This window comes from Sturnus vulgaris, chromosome 17, assembly GCF_052056855.1.
Source record: "Sturnus vulgaris isolate bStuVul1 chromosome 17, bStuVul1.hap1, whole genome shotgun sequence".
Taxonomy (NCBI): Eukaryota; Metazoa; Chordata; class Aves; order Passeriformes; family Sturnidae; genus Sturnus; species Sturnus vulgaris.
In genome coordinates, this window is record NC_142259.1 from 6573582 (window position 1) to 6591550 (window position 17969).

The 17969-nt window shown below is 46.4% G+C and overlaps 1 protein-coding gene and 1 long non-coding RNA gene across 3 annotated transcripts in view; one reads left to right on the top strand and one right to left on the bottom strand.

The window, feature by feature from the left end:
- Positions 1 to 489, bottom strand: part of OPRL1 (opioid related nociceptin receptor 1) — a 14738-nt gene extending 14249 nt beyond the window's left edge. The window contains exon 1 of the mRNA XM_014873792.2: positions 364 to 489. The gene's annotated coding sequence lies outside the window, so the exon portion shown is untranslated. The remainder of the gene's footprint in view (positions 1 to 363) is intronic.
- The window catches only part of LOC148221802 (uncharacterized), an 18851-nt gene extending 1475 nt beyond the window's left edge, over positions 1 to 17376 (top strand). The window contains exon 2 of one of the 2 annotated variants that reach the window (XR_015807313.1): positions 41 to 3424. This is a non-coding gene — a long non-coding RNA (uncharacterized LOC148221802). Of the gene's footprint in view, positions 1 to 40; positions 3425 to 16162 lie in introns of those variants that run through there. The other variant, XR_015807312.1, reaches the window with a different exon arrangement.
- Positions 17377 to 17969: the final 593 nt, after the last annotated feature.

Sequence of the window (17969 nt, forward strand, 5' to 3'; positions counted from 1 at the left end):
CTCTGGGACATCAAATATTTTTTCTCTTCCCAACCCACAGCCAGCCCAACACAGCCCTCCTGGACCCAGCAGGCAGCCAGGGCTACCCCTTTGTGCTCCAGCTCTCCTTTATTGGATATTTGGGGATATTTAGCACAAAAGCTGCACCTTCTTCACCAAGTGCACAATGCTAAGCTATGGTGCTGTATGGCAATTTTCTTGAAAGCTTCAACAAGAGATCTCACCTTTAACAGGGACAAGGCAAAAAAGCATGACCCAGAGTTCCAGCCCTCCTGTGGAACAAAGCAGCCTCACTGCTTCAGAAAGTGGGGTTTTGTCAGTCCATTAATGAGAGTGTGAAATAAATATTAGACCAGACATTACCTTAATTGTCAGTGGATTGATTTCCAAAGGCTGAAGCAAGGACAGCAGTAAATCAGTGCAAGAGCTCCCAGCTGGACAGCCCAGGAGCTGACGGGAAGAGTGTTTGCAAATTCAGCTCTGCTCCTCTCTGCTGGCTCTCACTCCAACAAATGCTCTCAGCCCTTCCCACACTCCTTTATGTTAATGCAGTGCTGGAAATACAGCAGGTTCACCTGCTTTTCCTGTGGTTTTCTTTCTGGTTTGAGAGATCTGTTTCAGAAAAGCTGCTGGAAAAGGGATCAGGAATGCACTTGGAACTACTAACAGCCAAGATGTGTGTGTGGGACAAACGTCCTTCCAAAAATTCCCCTCATCCATCCCTCTAGTTGCTCCTCAGTGTTCATCCCTGCTCTCTTTGCATGGGGAAAAACCCCAGGCTTGTCCGTGCTGCACCTTCAGTCCCAATCCTGCTGCTTCACAAGATTTCACTCCAATTACAATTTAATAATGGCGAGATCTGTCCTTCCAGAACATCTCATGGTATCTTAACACATGCTCTTCTCACAATCTCTGGGGTGAGAGGAGGACAATCATCTCAAAAGCATGATTACCAGATTTCTTCTCCATCAGAAGACTCCTGTCCACTGGGATCTATGGACCAAGCCTGGGAAAGAAGACAACCTGAATTTTATCAGCATTACTCAAAAAGGACTTCTGCCAGCCTATTTCTTTGAAAAACAGATCAGCTCTTCAGCTTGAAGGTTTCTCAGCAGACAGCAAAGTAACAAAAGTCAAGAAAAAACCAAGACAAAAATCCACTCTTCTTCCAGGTGATGCTCTGGGAACCTTTGGGGAGGCAGCAGATCTCACACACCATTAGGAGATGCTGAATTTACAACAGAGAGTCCAGAGCATCAACATGCAAGTGAAAACAACTCCCACTAGAGCAGAGCTCTAAGCCCCATCCAATGTGGCACTGAACACTTCCAGGGATGGAGCAGCCACACACACCTTTCCCATTTCTACCTCCAAACTCCTGGAGCATCAGCAATGGATGAAGAATCCTTAGTTATTTCAAGGTAATCCAGTTCAAGTGTCAATAATTTCATCTTCTGCCATTTCAACCAGTTTAACTTTACAGACATTGTTCCTAAATGTGGAGACTTTTGCTGATTCTGCAGAAAACCTCCTCAGCCACCTGCATCTCATAATAGCAACAGCCCACAGGGACTTTTTTTTTTTTTTCCTTTCAGGAGGTGAAGACGTCTGCATGTCAGAGCTGTTTTGCCACCTTTAGCACGGTTTGTCAATCTGTTTAATCAAGGCCATCATGAGCAGAGAATTAATTTTTCAAGATGTGAAATCGTTTCTTCATGCAAGGAACGAGCACCTGGGCTGGAGAGGAGAAGGAGAAAGGCTTGGGGGATGTGGAGTGTGCTGAAAAGCAAAGGTTCAAAAATACAACTGTCACTCCTGGGATGATGGGCACCTGGTTAATGGCTTGCCAAAGGCTGATTAGCTAAATTTGGAACACAACCACTGGTAATGGTTGATATTGTTCTTAGGACATTAATGATGACAAAAATTTAGCAATGATGTATCCTTTCCTAAGGCAGAGGAGTTAGAATTGGATGATCTTTACAGATTTATGGTCAACAGAGCACCAGGGAAACATGAAAAAAAAAATACAAAGACTAAAAATATGAAAACATTTTTTCTTGAACCCTAAAACCCACTTTTCCAGAGCAGCCTCTACAAGGGGATTCAGTGGTACTTCACTGAGACAGTGGTGACAAATTCTGTTCCTTGCATGGTGCTATAAATCATGAAACAACACAAGATAAGAAAGATTCCACAACTGGATTATCTGCCCTCCATGGCCAGCAGACTCATTCAAAGAATGAGAAATAACATCTATTAAAAAGAAGAGGACATTGGCTTCTTCAATATTTCCAGTAATACATATTTATTGTAGCTTTTGTACTTCCTCAAGTCAGACTCATTTTAGAGATGACAGAAACCTCTGCAGACTCTTTTCTGCCCTGCTGAGCATCAGAACAAAAAGAAAACCAGAAAAACTGTTCCCAAGGAGCAAAGAGGGGCCTGGGGACAAACACACTGTGGGAAAAGGAATCCCACTGACTGCAGCAAACATTGGGGTGTTACCTAAATCCCAGTCCCAGCAAGGGCAATGGGGTCAGTGGGATGTCACAGGCCATGCCCTACCGTGTTCAAAGTCCCCATCTCCCTTCCATGACCCTTGAACTTCTCAGGAAGAGCAGATCTGGGACAAGATCCCAAGATGCAAATGACAGGGTGATGGTCCAGCCCATATCAGAGGTGGTTGATCCCAGTGCATCCCACGCACTCTCAGACCCAGCCACAAATACAAGCTAAGACTTTCACACACAGATTTTAGGTCCAGCCCAGCAGAGAAAGGCAGCTGAGCTCATCCATCCCCACATTCCTGAAGGGCAGCTTCATCTTCCCAATCTTGAAACTTCTGTACCCTGACAGACCATTTAAAGCTGGCTGGGGACCCCCCTGCCAATTCCTGAGGCTGCAAGGAACTGATTCATAGGAACAGGCATGTTATACAATAAAACAATTTCCTGAAGAACCAGCTGATTCCCAGGGCCACCAGGCTAACAAAGCTGGAGTCAATGGATTCCTCTTTCTAAAACAGCAGGACAGCAGAACAAGTGTAATTCATGCCCATTTCAAGCACAAATACTGAAGGAAATCTCTCAGTTTCTCTTCTACCCATCTACAGGGTCCATGGTAAGGAGAATAACCAGGATTAGTGCCAGCAGCAGCCTGCATTTTCAGAACACTCTGTGTGCTGCTAGGCCTGACCCTCATTACTTACAAATAATTAGAGTAGATCCTGCTTTCACCAAAAATTCATTTAGAGCAAAATCCCCCAAGCTCCAGCAGGAGAAACAGCACACAATGCTACAGACTTCACTGATATTTTATTGTCTGCCATCACTATTTGCAATTTTCAAGGGACTGATTATTTCAGGTGACTGCAGATGAGACCATAAATCTTCACTGCAACATTAAAATGCGTTTTACTGTCTTCCTCCTTTTTGCATCTCAAATTCTTGAACCTGAAAAGAAGCAGGTTCCTCTACTCTTACAAGACAGAAACCTCTCCTCACCCCCATTATTCCTTGCCCAGGACACTGATTTTTTTCACCATTCTGGGAATGGGCACCCATTATCCAAGGTTCACTATTTGGGTGCCCCAGATGCTGAGAGAATAAGGGTCTCTGATTTAAAGAAAGGCAGTTAGGGTTGCAGGATTTACACAGGGACTCAGTAAGAAACAGCAGCGGATGATGAATTTAGGTCCTCTGAACACCATCCCAGCATTTTAACCTCTTATCCCTTGGGGAGGAAAACATTTCTGTGCTCAGATGGTGAATTTCACAGGAGCCTTTCAAAGTAAAGATCTGCTTATCACCTTTGTGCTGCAGTCCTTTTACATAGCCAACAGCTTGGAGAGCAACAAAATCACTGCAAAAAAAAAGTCTGACACCAAGATACCCAGAAACCATTTGCTGTTTGCTTCCCCCTGAACTTGCTCTCCCCGAAGAGATGTCACTCAAATTCTCACTGTTGTGCGGATCAATAGCAGCTGATGCCTGATAAACCACCCCAAGGCAAGATGTTTTCACAGCTTTAACCCACCTGAACTCAGCCCCAGAAGCCTTCCCTCATTCCATTTTCCAGCAAGAGGAAACAATAGATGTTTACTGAAAATTTCAAGCAACCGTAGAGGGAAATGTATTCCCATCAGTTTCTCAAAGGCTTGAATATCTGCCTTGAAAAGGCTCCAGCCTTTAACAAATCTATAACTGGGGAGAACCACCAGTTAGGTAGAGGAGATGTATGTAAATAACATGCACCAGGCAGCAGATATGTGCTGTCTCCTCACATATGCTATTTATGTGGCTGTCATGCTCTGGAGATGTCACACAAAGAGCCGTGGCACAGCACCACACACAAAACTCCAGCTTCCCATAATTTTATGTGGGATTGAGAGTCAACAGCCTTGCTGGGACAAGATGGTTCCAGCAAAGCTGTGCTGAGTCACAGAAGCCAAAAAAATGGGACTGAATTTTCGACAGGGTGAAAAAATTTAGACTTCTAAATGTCTGTCACAGATGTCAGTGGCTGCACCCAGCCATGCCTGCCCACAGCACCACAAGCACTGGTGTCAGTAAGAAGGGCTATCCAGCACCCTGGGCTGCTCAGAGCTCACTCTTAGCTGAGGAAATTGTGTTATTCCCCTACAAAATTGACATTTAACCTTCATCAGAAGCTTTTCTGTCCTTGCCTAAAGCCACAGCCTTACCTAAGTAGCTGCTTCATCCCACAAACTGATCCATTTCCACATATCCCTCACCCTCCACACAATCCCACCCCTTCCCCAGCCTCACACAGCCCTTTTGTCCCTGACCTACCCAGCCCACATCACCTGCATTCACCATGGAATGAAATTGTGTCACCTCAGGCTCCTCCTCTCCATGGGCTCTCCCAGCCTCAGCAAAGCTTGTGCCACAAATGCTGCAGTGGCAGCTTGGGAACTGGTAGAGCTTTTCAGACCCAGTTCAGGAAAGCCACAGATGTTGAGACTGAGTGTTTGTGATTGAGCCAGGCTTTTTGAATGTGAAAAACTGTGTGAAAAGACCCTGAGCAACATATATCCTATTACCATTTCCTCATCTGGATGTGGAAAATTGTGTGAAAGGTCTTTAGGAAATAGATACCTACCACAGCTTTCACTCAGAAACAGCAAGGCAACACATTGGGGGCTGTTATTTAAGTGTTTTCCAACCAGGAGCACAAAGCAGGGCACAGCTGCACGTTGGCACTTCCTCCTCTCCTTCAGACACAGGGACACGCTCCCCCAAGCCTGACCCCAGCTCTGCCCCAGTTTCTGAAACTCTCATTACCTCCCTCAAATTGCCCTCAGGACCGTTTTGCTTCGTGTCTTTGCTTCTCCCAGGCTCTCACCCCATCACCTGGGCTGAGCAGCCAGGGGCTGGCTCCGTGTCCGGAGCGGTGTGAGCTCGGTGCAGGATCTGCCAGCTGCGCTCATCACACAAACAAGGATTGACTTCCTACACCGTGTTTGTCCTGCAGGCACCCAGAGAGCGCTGCAAACTCCTTTGTGAGATGGATGGAGGGGGACACACAGGAGCCTGCGGGTGGAAAAGGGGCATCCCAGAGAGGTGGAGATGCCTCAGCCTTGCAGAGTGCTGCTCCATCCAGAGGAGCTGCAGCTGGGAGGGACACCCAGAGTGAGGGCACCAAGGTCTGAGAGAAACATCTCACCAGGGAGCTGGGCCCCCAGAGGGAGTGGGGCCACCCACCCCGGGTGGCTTCCAAGCCACCAGCACAGCCTTGCCTCCCCAACCACTGACCACCTTCCTCTTCCCACTGACCACATCCCAGCTCCCCTCACATCACAGCCTCTCACAGCACTTTTATTTGCTCTGCTCCAAACAGTCCATCTCCCACAAAACACAGATTTCCTCTGGAAAGCATCCCGGACTGCTGAGGAATTCTGATGGCATCCACAAGTCCTGCAGCTTCCTGAGCCCAGGGACGAGTCCAGGCATCAGAGTGCTCAGATCCAGCAGCATCAAAGGGAAGAGCAGACGTGACAGATGAAACTGGGAACTTACATTTACTTTTGGGAAATTTTTCTGTTAATTTAGGTTGGGTTTGGTTTTTTGTTTTGTTTTGTTTTATTTGTTGGGGTTTTTTCCACTAGAAGTGTCTCAGATTCAATCCAGTAGTTAAGGGATGTTTTATTATATATACACTATGTAGGACAGGAAACCTATTCCTTCCCCAGGCCTCATTCTGACATCTGAGCATCAAACCTCCGTACCTCCATATTTTGAGCTGAGAAAGGAGTGACAGAGCTGTCTTGGAGAATGAAGAAACAGCCTCAGACATCTAACTGCTTTAGGATTTCACTGAATTAATTTCCGAGGAAACTTTGGGAGACCATTGTCACATGTCTCTATTTTTTATTATTACTATATATACTGAAAGCTTCCAGTTACCATCCCTATGTGTGACTGAAACTTTCTAGTTCTCACATAACAAAAATCTGCAGTGCTCAGAGAAAATCCTGGAAACAATTTTTCCTCCCTGTCCTGACCCCCTCTGTGTCATGACCTCTGGATCAGATGTTTCTACAAGTTCTTCCCAAGGTTTCCCAGTGGCTGAAGTTTGGTGCAGGTGGATTAGGTCCCCATTCTGCACTGAAGGTCAATCCAGGTGATAAAACAGACCCAAGAGCAAAAAATCCCTCTCCCAGAGTTTTCAAGAACTCTGTTCTTGAAATAAGAATTTTTAAAGTCCAAAAATTATAAACCTTGCTTGAGATCTTATCTGTGTGTGAGGTCACACTACAAGCTGGGACATCATCTCATGGTATCCATTGGTCTCAAGAACATCTGGATGAGGGCTGAGGAAAAGGAAGAAGGGAAATGGCATTTTTAATAAAGCTGAGGGGCAATTATACTTTTGGAGGTTTAATTTGTGCTTTCCTGCAGGCTTTGATCTTTCAGACAAGGTGAATTAGATTTTGCAATATGTTTGGAGTTGCTTCTACTAACTTTGAAGTAGATATTAAAGCAGTTCAGGGCCACAGTCACCAAGGGTGGTTGGTAAATTTTGCCCAAGGATGCCTTTTATTGTCTCCTCATTGTGAAGCTCAGAATATGACAGTAAAATTTAATGATTTAACAAGCTGCCTTATTACTGCCCTCTCTGCCCTTGTTTTCTTCACTGAAGCTTTCAGGTTGTGAACCATTCCAGAGAAGCATCTCACCACAAAGCCCAAAGCCTGCAAAATGGGCTGGTTGACACCTCCTGCCCAACACCTCCCGAGCTCTTCCACGAGTTTGCAAATTCCCATTGGAACCAGCAGGTGATGCTGAAGCAGAAAACATGGAGTTCATTCTGCCTTCTATTAGGCTTTTATTTTCCTCCCATAAAATTCACAAGTGAGAAAAATCCTGCAATCCTGGTGGGGTATTTAGAAACATAAGCTAGAAATGCTGACATGCAGCATATGGCTTTGTTCTCACTGTCTACTCAGCTCTTCAATCCCAGGGAAAACACTCTGGGCTTTTTCACACCTAGGATGGAGCGAGGACACCTGAACTCAGAGGAACTTCTCTCTGGTGGAAAGTTAGCAGGGTCTGAGCTCTCCCTTGAGTGGGTCTTCCCTCTCAAAGCCTGCAAAGCCCCAGAGCTGCTCTCCTGTCACAGCTGAGCTCGCTGTGACATCCCCAGTGTGTGACAGACACCTCGTGTTCCCTTGCAAGCCTGCAGGTGTTGCAGTGAACATGGAGGGAAGCAGCTGTGCTGGGAGAGGAGACTCATGCTCAGCATCCTGCTGACTCCTGGTGTGTTCAAACACGGTCAGTGGCTTTTCTTTTTCCAAGGACCCCCCCTGCATCATCAGCAGGTTCTGGGAGTCACACTGAGCTGTGTCTCCCTGGCAAATCATCCTGATGCTCTTCCCTTGAAGCTGGAACATTGCAAGGGTTAGCAGTGCCACAGGTGTGCCTCACTGGGCTGGTTTTTGCTTTTAGTCCTTGACTTAATTCTGCATCTTAATGTTTTGGCTGAGACATCTGCCTCTGGGAGAGATGGCATTTATTAGATAAAAAAAGAAGGAGAAATGGGGATGTCATCAGTAAATACCAGCAGAAAAGAATCTCTTTTTGGTGTCAATGTTCCCTGAGAGATAAAAACTGCCACCAGCCTCCTCCAGCACCAGAATGGCAGGAGGGCACTGGGTGCCTGCAGGAGCCCCTGCTCATCTCCCCTCTCCCCCAGCCATGGCACTCGAGGGTCAGTCCCAGCCCCACCCTGAAGTGCAGCCACCTCCTCATCTGCTCCATTTCCACAGCAGCTGATGCTCTCAGCTGCCACCAAGGGCAGGGACAGCCCAGCCCATGCAGTGACACCCTCACCCTGCAAACATTCACTCCCAACTGGGGCAGAGCCCACCCCAACGCCCTGCTCATCGTCACCTTCTGTCACTGTCATCTCTGTGATGTGCAAAGGAGGATCACATGGACTTTTACCATCTGGGCTTTGTCTGCTGCTGTAGCCTCAGGAGGGATAACTCCTTTCATTCCCCTGACCATTCCTTGGCTTTCCCCTTAACTGGCAGCTCCAGTGTGTGATATGTGCTAATTCTGCTCAGACAAAATCTAAAAATCAAATTAGCAGCTTTACCAGAAACATTAAACTGTGGAGAAGAGACACTTGATAGGCAGCCTCCACTCCAGGGGATGGGAAATGCAAAAGATCTTCCTGACAGGCACTGACAAGTGCAAGAGTTGCCAAATTTTCAGGGGGAAAACAATAATCTTCAATATGTCAAGGGAAGAGTTTGATACCTTCAGTCCTTCCCCACTCATCACGGGGACCAGGACCCAAACACCCTGTTTGGATGGTGGGACCTGCTGAAAAAGACTCCAGAGGAAGCCACAAAGATGCTCAGAGTGCTGGAGCCTCTCTGCTCTGGAGACAGGCTGAGAGCTGGGAGTGTTCAGCCTGGAAAAGAGAAAGCTCTGGGGAGACTTTAGAGCCCCTTCCAGAGCCTAAAGGGACTCTGAGAGATGGAGAGGGACTTGGGAGTGACAGAACAAGGGGGAATGGTTTCCCACTGACAGAGGGCAGGGTTAGATTGGATGTTGGGAAGAAATTCTTCCCTGTGAGGGTGGGGAGGCTCCGGCACAGGCTTTGCCTGCACAAATCCTTCACGTATTTTCTAAGGAACTTCACCACTGTACCCAGGTGCCTTCCACATAAAACTGCAGTAAACCCTGGTGGTTTGGGGGCCTGTAGGAGGCATTTATTTCCAGGATGGAAATGTACCAGGCTTAAAAGTTTTGCTTGATGAATATTTTTGCAAAAAATCTTTTCGTTTCTTTTCCTTTCTTTCCCCAGAGGATTTAGTTCGGTTATGTGCACTGATTTCCCTGAAGGCACACACAGTACAGGGATCCAAATAGAACAAACAAAGATCACAAGTTCAGAGCAAACTTTCATATCCCTTTTTAGTTCCTAGCTCAATCATAGATGAATTTCATCCAAATTTTCAAGCAGTTTCAGTTGACTTTGTACAGCATTTTTCCCAGAAAGAAAAGATGCAACTAACATTTTCTTGAAAGCTCCAGCTAAAGTGCCAAACCCTCGCTAAGAGACACGATGACCTTGATGGAAAATAAACAGAAGAAATGTGAAACAGAAACACTCAGAGTCCTCCACAGCCTCCTCCCATGACATCAGGCATCTCAGCTACAGAAAATGTCACCTCTGGCAACCAGATGACGTGGATGAAAATTTCTAGGAAAAGGGAAGAAAGAAAGAAAAAAGATTTGCTTTTATTCTAAGAAACATCATGTGCATCTGCCGTCCTCGAGGAAAAGATTGAAAAATCATTTCCTGGTTAGCGAGGGGCTGCTGAGTTTTTTGTTCCTTAACAAGGAGACATGGCCAAACCTAATGAAGGAGGAGGATGAAGCATGTGCAGCCCCCTGAAGCTGGAGGAAAGTGCTGTTCCTTCAATCCCTGGGACGTGGATGCCTGCACTCGGAGCACATCTCTGCCCATGCCATGGAACAGGGCTCTGCAGAGCCAGCCCAAATCTGGGAGACATGAAAATGTTTATGGCAGCGTCAGAATCCAGCAGTAAATTCATGCTGCCATAAATGTGAATCCCCTTGGCACTGCCATAAACATCCACAGCAGGGAATTCCAACTTCTTACCCCTGCCAGGCTATTCACCTTCTCCAAACCTGTTTGCAGTTCATCATCTGCTTTGGGCAGGAACGTACCCTCAGTCCCTCTGGGCAGGTCTGCTGGCACCATCCTCTTCCTCCCAGGCCAGGAATGACACAGGGACCTCTTCCATCCCCAGAAATCACTTTGCCACTGCTGAGCCTACACAGTGGGCACAGTAAAGCACCAGCCAGATCTCTGCTTCATCACAGCCTCAGATGATGGGGTATGTCCTAAAAGCATGGGAAAGCTTTTAGGAAGCCATTTAGGAAATTGCATTTGTCAGTTCCCAAGTCATCCCTCAGGCTGTGGCTCAGGGCCAGGAGCAGGAGCTGTGTCCTCCCCAGCTCTGAGCAGCACCTTCAGAAGGTGCAGCTCTCTGCAGATGCCAAGGGAAGCCTGTTCCCTGCTATTGGGGTGAGACACAGCTAAACTCATCTGCAGCAACAGGAAAAGCCTCAGGGGGGTCAGGATCCAGATACAGCGTGTCCCTTCCAACCCAAACCATTCTGGAGCCTGGGATTGTCCCAGATGCAGTTTGGGACCCCAGAATGAACCCACTGGTGGTGCTGGCCCCATCCCTGAGGACTTGCTGTCCTGGGAGCTCACCTGCAGAGCTGTTGCTCTGATTCACCTGGGACTCCACCAAGGGACTCAGACAGGGGTGAAGGTTTCCAGGATCATTTCTCCTGGGATCTCTGAGCCCTGCTCAGGGACATGTCTGAGCTTTTCCCAGCCCAGCTGAGCAGTGGCTGCTCCTGCTCCTTTTGCCATCCATCTCCTCAAGGGCACCATGCACTGGAAATTTGCTCATGGCTTTTCTCCTAGCTAACTCCTGGTTTTGTCTTTCATGTGTAAAGTGAATCTCGCCCAGATCTGGATCACAGACAAAAGCTCCCCTTCCCAAATCCCTGTCTCCCAGCAAGGCCAGCACACATCTTAAAGTTGCACTTCAGATCCTGAATTTATGTGGCTTTGGGCTGAACAGTTAAAAGAGTTGTTTGGTGATTTCATCCTTGGACATTGAGATGCAGCTGCTTAAATACAGCTCCTAAATTTTCTTCTTTTTTTGATGTGAAAACATTAATGTGTGAGGACAGCTGCTGCCCAAAGACTGACCCATTTTGAGAGCACAGCTGTATTTTTCTGGTCCATCTTATTTTTGCTTCCTTGTGCAGTATTTGTTTCCTGAGAGAAAACAACAGATCAATTTTGCTTCATTATGTTCACTGCACATTTTTAGAGATCCCTTATAAAATTCACTGTACTGTTCCACCCTGTTTATCTGAAAGGTTGCAGGAACTTGAAGCATCATTAGATCCTTGACAGGAGTTATTTCTTCCTACAATTTACCATCCCTTCTTGGAGAAAAGCCTCAAATCAAAGGCAGGAGAGCTGCCCTGGAGCTCATTAGCTGTGTGAGGTTATGCTCTCTGTGCAGATCACATCAACAGCTCACCCAGGGCTTCCGAAACCTCCTGATGTTTTGTGGAAGAAACCCCAAACCCCAAACAGGACCTTGCTTCCTATATCATGCTCCCAGACCACAACCCCCAGCTCATCTGCAGCAGCTTTTTTCAACACCAAAACCCTAGTGGGAAAACATCCTTCACCTCCTAATCTGTGTTTACTCCACATTCTATATGAAAGCTTCCCAAACCCAGTGGGATAAGAGCACATTCAATAGCACTGATGAAAATAATGATCCTATTTGACCCCTGCTTCCTCAAACTCTGCCACTCCTCTCCCTTTAATGCAAACTTTGAGGCATGTCCTGATGTTCAGTTTGTGCCTGTGGAGCATCTGCCACAGCCTGGGAATGGGCTTCTGGATGCTGCTGCTGTAAAAGTGCTGGCAGCTGGGTCCTCACACTTTGGTTGCAACCCCTTCACTCCTCCAATGCCAAAAATGAGGGGGAGCATCCTGAAAACACAACAATTTATAATTCTTTCCACTTGGCCAGAGAAATTCACTAAACCAAGTTTCCTTTTACTTTGCAACATGCTCTTAAGAGAGAGCACTGAGGCATCAAAAACATTGGCTTCCATGGATTAAAATATCTCTTGTTTTCCTCCTGGAAGAGGCGACCTCGAAACACTTGTGCATCAATTCACCCCCAATATCACCAGGACACTGCAAAAACAGCTTTTAACCTGAAATCACATCTCTCATGTGAAACCAGGGGGAAGATAAGGCAAATAACAATTTTGTGTTAGCCTAGAAGTGTCTTTATCTTGAGAAATTGAACAAAAACTGTGGAAGTCCACAGAAATGTCACAAGCATTTATTTGCACACCTGGAGGTGTCAAATCCTGCATCCCAGTCCTGGTGGCACCTCATGTCACTTTCCTCCCCACATCTTGCTCTCCTCATCTCTACACTTGGGATCCCTCTAGGGACAGCCAAAAATAATCCAGACAAGGTCTTTGGCTGTCACCAAAGCATGCTGGCCAGCAGGCACACCTTTATTGCCCTAGTGCCATGGGATGTTGGAGTGCTGGGGGACTGGGATGCTCCAGTGGGCTGAGCACCCTCAGCAAGGCTGAAGCCACCGAGGCAGCTCATTGCTCCCAGCAGGAATGACTCCAGCTGGGACACCCAAATGGCAGCACTGGATGCAGATGGAGATGTATTCTCATCCCGGGAGGGGTGGCATGGGGAGCCCCGAGGGCAGCAGTCACTTTGCAACTCCTGGCTGATTCCATAGCAGCTGGATTGTTCCAGTCAATGTTAGAAACCTGAAACACGAAAAGAACAGACAGCTTGGGTCCTGTTTTCAGGTGAATTTGTGTTTGTCCTGGAGTTTCATGGCTTGCTTGGGGGTCACTGCTAAGAGGGTGAGGAAGAGCCAGGTTTGGGCAGCATGGCTCCCTGCTTCCAGTCACCCACAGCTGGGAGCAGGCCCTAAGGAGGCAGAATGGCACAGGGAGGCACAGCTCAAAACTGGGACCCTCTTGTTCATGTGGAACCCTCAGCATCCTGGGGAACACAAAAAGATGACATATCTTGGCTTTGGAAGACACTGTTACTGTAAGCACTGTAAAAAAAATACCTCTGGACACAGATCCTGTGACATCTGGGTGTTTGTAGCAGGGCTAAGTCAAATGCTGAGAATTCATCAAAGTGCCTTCTTGGATGCAGTACAGCTACTTGGGTAGATTCTATCACTATTTTTAAATTATCTTTTCTTTGTTTAAAAATGTTATTTTCTATTGGATTGCATGCTCACCCATAATTATTACACTGCAATAAAAAAAAAAAAAGCTTATTTCTCCAACAAATAGCACAGCAAGAGGCAGTGAAAAGGCAGTGCTGGAGCTGATGGAGGCTGAGCCCCATCAATGCCACTCCTCCAGCAAAACTCCCACCGTGGGGTAAGGATCCCCCATCCCTGCAGCTCCCTGCTCCCATCTGTGTTTCTCTGTGCCCCCTTGGATGGTTTAATCCAAATTCCATGTGAAACAATGTCAAACACTTTGCAAAACCCCGGGAATATTACAGCTACCTAATAACCATGACTAAGCTAATGAATTCAGACGTCTAAGGATCTGTGTTTCATAAATCCATTAGTTTTATCCCCAGCCTTTAATTCTTCCTCATTTGAATTCCCTTTCACCTATACCATTATTTTGTCAAGGATTACTGGCTTGTAGTAATCTGGGACACAAGGACAGCCTTTTGAAAATATAAACCAGCTCTTTGCTAACTTTTCGGGTGTTGATTAAAAATGAACATCTGCAGACCTCAATCTTCTGAGACACTGAGACACGAGTTACTTGGACACTGATTTCTGAGTGTACCCCCTGACAACACAGATATCATTTACTACACTGCTGATTAGAGATGGAACAGGAACAATTTGATCTCCCATCATGGAGATAAAGCACATCGTTCTGTCTTTCTGAATGCCACAAAGAAATACTGACCAGATCTTACTGAGCTGATTGAACTGTGTCACCCAGTGATTAACACACCAGCTGGCACTATTTTCTTTTCCCGTTTAATGGTATTTAAAATTTTTGTACTTACTGTTGATAGCCACAGATTTCAAGCTCTTGTCCCTCATCAGCAGGCTGAGCTTCATAATTCCTGATACACATCATTTGCTATTCAGCTTCTTTTACAAACTACACCTTTCTGGGGTTTTTTGGAATATCTTCTCTGACCTGGCTCCTGGATCTGGAAGTCCCTCAAGGCAAAGCCAACATCTCTTTATAATGAATTCCAGAGGCTTGTCCACATGACAATCTCTACCTAAAAATTGCCAAATTTGTTCACCCTTTTCTGTTCATATTTTAGCTTTCCAACAATTCCAGGCTGGACAGACAGCCCTATTGAAGCTACTGTAGGACCGTATGGCCATAAATAATGATGATATTGATGAAAATTCCCTTTCTCAGCCCATATTGGACATAATCAGGCACTGATTGCCAGTTCCTAAGCAACCACAAAATTCCTGTCCAGCAACAAAGTCCAGAACAGACTCCAGGTTTGTTTTGGTCAAAATATCTTCTGTGTTAGAAAATTATTAGCTCATTATGAGAAAACCTTGGGGTGTTTTAATTACTGCCTGCAAAGGACTTCCAGCAAAAGTCATCCTTGGGAATGAGAAGAGTTTTCCTCCTGCAGGGTGTCAGCAGGAGCAGCAGAGCCCACCCTGCTCCAAGATGCAGCATCTCCTCTGGAAAAGGATCCCTCTCCCACATCCCCAGGGTTCATTAGGAAACACATCCACACACATTTTCACTCCTCCAGCATGAAGCAAGAGGTCTTAAAGAGCTACAGATAAAAACACTCCCTGCTCCCGAAGATGCAAATCTCCCTTCCCAGCCAGGTAATTCCCAAATTTTCAGCTTCCCAGCATTTCTGAGTAAAGAGTTATTTACTGGAGCTGAATCTCTCCAGGTTTCCGCTCCTATCTGCTTGTATTAAGCCACTTCAAATTTCCCTCTGGGCAGAAATTAAATCTGAATCAGGAAAATCTTGATGGAAAATAACATTCTCTCTCCAAAGGATTTATTATTTTTTGCTTCAGTTAATTAAAAAGTGAATTAGACTCATCCTTTTCTAAAGTTTCTCGAGTGTCTGGAGGTTGTGGGCAACCAAGAAGCAGCAAAGACAACTCAAAAGAGCATGAAACAGCCCTTTGCAGCAGGAGGTGAAAGAATCAGCACAAGAAAAACCCAACTTCTTGGCACCTTTCAAAGGACCCGAGTGTCAGCAGCCAAGCATCAGGAGGACAGGGTTGAAACAGAGATCACAGGGAGAGTTGGTCACCTGGACCTGCTCTCACATCTTAGCAAGGCCCTGGGAGAATGATGTCCCAGAATGCCCAAAAATAGAAATGCTGCAGACACTGGGTAAAGGAAAAACTGCTGAGAGCCACTGTGCCAAGTGTCCTCCGTGTCCTCTCCAGAGGGAACGTGGCCACTGCAGTGCAGGCAGCACCGGGCGGGGTCCACAGCAGTCGGACCAAGCCAACCTCCCTCTCCCTCCAGCCTGGAGTTTTCCCAGGCTCAGCTGCAGGGCAGCCACCCCCTCTGCCGTCCGAGCTCCCTCCTGACCTTCAGTACCCCTCATGCCCTCCCCAGACCTCCCTGTCCTTCCTCCCACCCATCCCCTCGTGTATCAGGTATCTCTCACGAGCATCGTTCCCACTGGGCAACTCACGTTTGCCTCTCTCTGTTGTCTTCATTTTGGGGACAAGGAAAACTGTCCTACAAGAACTTTCATGCCACAGTGATACCTCTGTTTTCAGAGCAGCTGAGCTGTGCTTTGAGCTGTGTGAAACCCCAAGACTCTCTGTGCTCAGTGAATCGGAGATTGAACACATATTTCCTTCAGAAAAGGGTTTTCTTTCCTTTTTTTTCCCCCTTTTTGCCCACCAGGCAAAAAAAAAAAAAAAAAAAAAACAAAAAAAAAAAAAACCAAGAAAAAGTATCTCTGTTAAAACTGAATCATAACTCATCTTTTTTCTGTTGTATTTCAGGTAGGTGACAATGCCTGGAGTTAGTCTCATCCAAAACACCCAGTAGCTTTGCTTAGATATTAAAGGATCGAGCTTCAAAAGTGTGGATTTGAAGATTTCTCTGCAACACTTCTGAGCTCTTCCCTCCTGTTAGAGCCATGCTTCCCCAGACCGCTGCCTCTGGCAGGCAAAAGCCAGGATGCAATTCCCTGAATTCAGCAGAACATTATTTATCTGAGCAGGGAGCAACAATAGCACAGCAGAGATTTCATTTCCTTTCAGCACATAAGGAATCCAGAGAGCGAAGGTGAGATTCAATAATGCAGCAGACAGGAAGAGAGCAAGGCAAGGGAAGGTTTTCAAGTCCTTTTCCTTTGCAAGGAGATGTGAAAACCTTACAGGAGCCTTCCCATCTGCATCTGCCTGGTTATCTTCAGCCTCCTAACAAAGGTGCCTCAAATACTCCCCATTCAGACTCACCACAAGCTTTCCTGGGTGTCTGCAGAAGGATCCAACTTCCCAGCTAACAGAGTTTAATCTGGACTGGCTTGGGGTTTGCCACTCAAACCATTGACCCAGCTCCTTCAGTTTATCACAATTTTTATTTTCCTTTCATAGGGAAAAGGTGCTGCTTGATTGTGGAGCACGAAGAGCAGTACAAAATTGATAGTTTTGTTCCCAGAAAACTTGGGTGTGCTGGCAGGGGCTTTGCAGACACAGCACTGGGCCCTGAGCCCTCAGCTCATTGAAACACTTGGATAGGTGTTGAAGCCCATCCTCAGGAAAAAGAAGATTTAAAATTTAAAAATTAAGAATTATATATATATTGGAGATTTAAACATGTGCTGAAGCATGTACAGACCAGCTCTGACAGGAAGGATGGGCAGCTGAGCCCACCCAGAGCTGACAAACTGTGAAGCAACTGATGCTCACACGAGTGGAAGGAATACACAAGCAAGATGCACAGAAGGAGGAGTGACATCTTGGCACTTCATTGTAATCAGAAACCCGGGTTTTGGCACTGCCTCACGGCTTCACTTTCAGCCAATACAACAGAAAACGCTGTGCCTCCTGTGCAAGCCATTGCAGGAATTCATCAGTCTCATTTGAAGCCAGAATACTCCTTTATCACCAAAGACTTCTCGAGATCTGACTGGGAGCCAAGGGCTGCAATGAAATGTAGGACTTAATTATGTTTCACAAAAGCAAGTCAATTAAAGGCTGTTTCACATCTGTGCCGTTTGACTGGGGCTTCTGCTTTATCATCTCTTCTCTGGTCCCTCGCAGAAATTTAATATTTATGGCCAGGAATTAGGTCAAAGCCCGGGAATGAATAAATGTTTGCAGCTCTTTGAAGGAGACGGGGAAAATTTCAGATTTCTAAACACGAAGCAAACCCCTCTTTAATGACCCAAATGGCCAGACAAAGCCTCCATCAGTAAAGAAGGAGCTTCACCTGAGCTGAGGTGTGTCACACCTGGGCAGCTTGAGCTGCAGTGGTGGTGGGGCTGCACAGGAGATGCTCAGGGTAAAGCTGTTTGATCCACAGAGCCATTGCCCACCTCTGGGTGTTTTATTTCTCTGACATCCCTTAGATTTGCTTTTAAGATTGATGGTAGAAATAACCCTTATAGGAGAACTCAGGAACTCCACAGTTCACTGGTTTTTAAGTGCCTGACTTTAGACTTCAGGGATCTGAGCCTCAAGTAATTCTTTGGGAAGTGATGTTCCTGCAGTGAAGCTCTTCCCAAATGTAGGGCTTGAGTGCAACAAACTCCCCTGGCTCCCACCCCGCTCCTGAGACCCTCTTCTTCTCTCTTCACTTCAA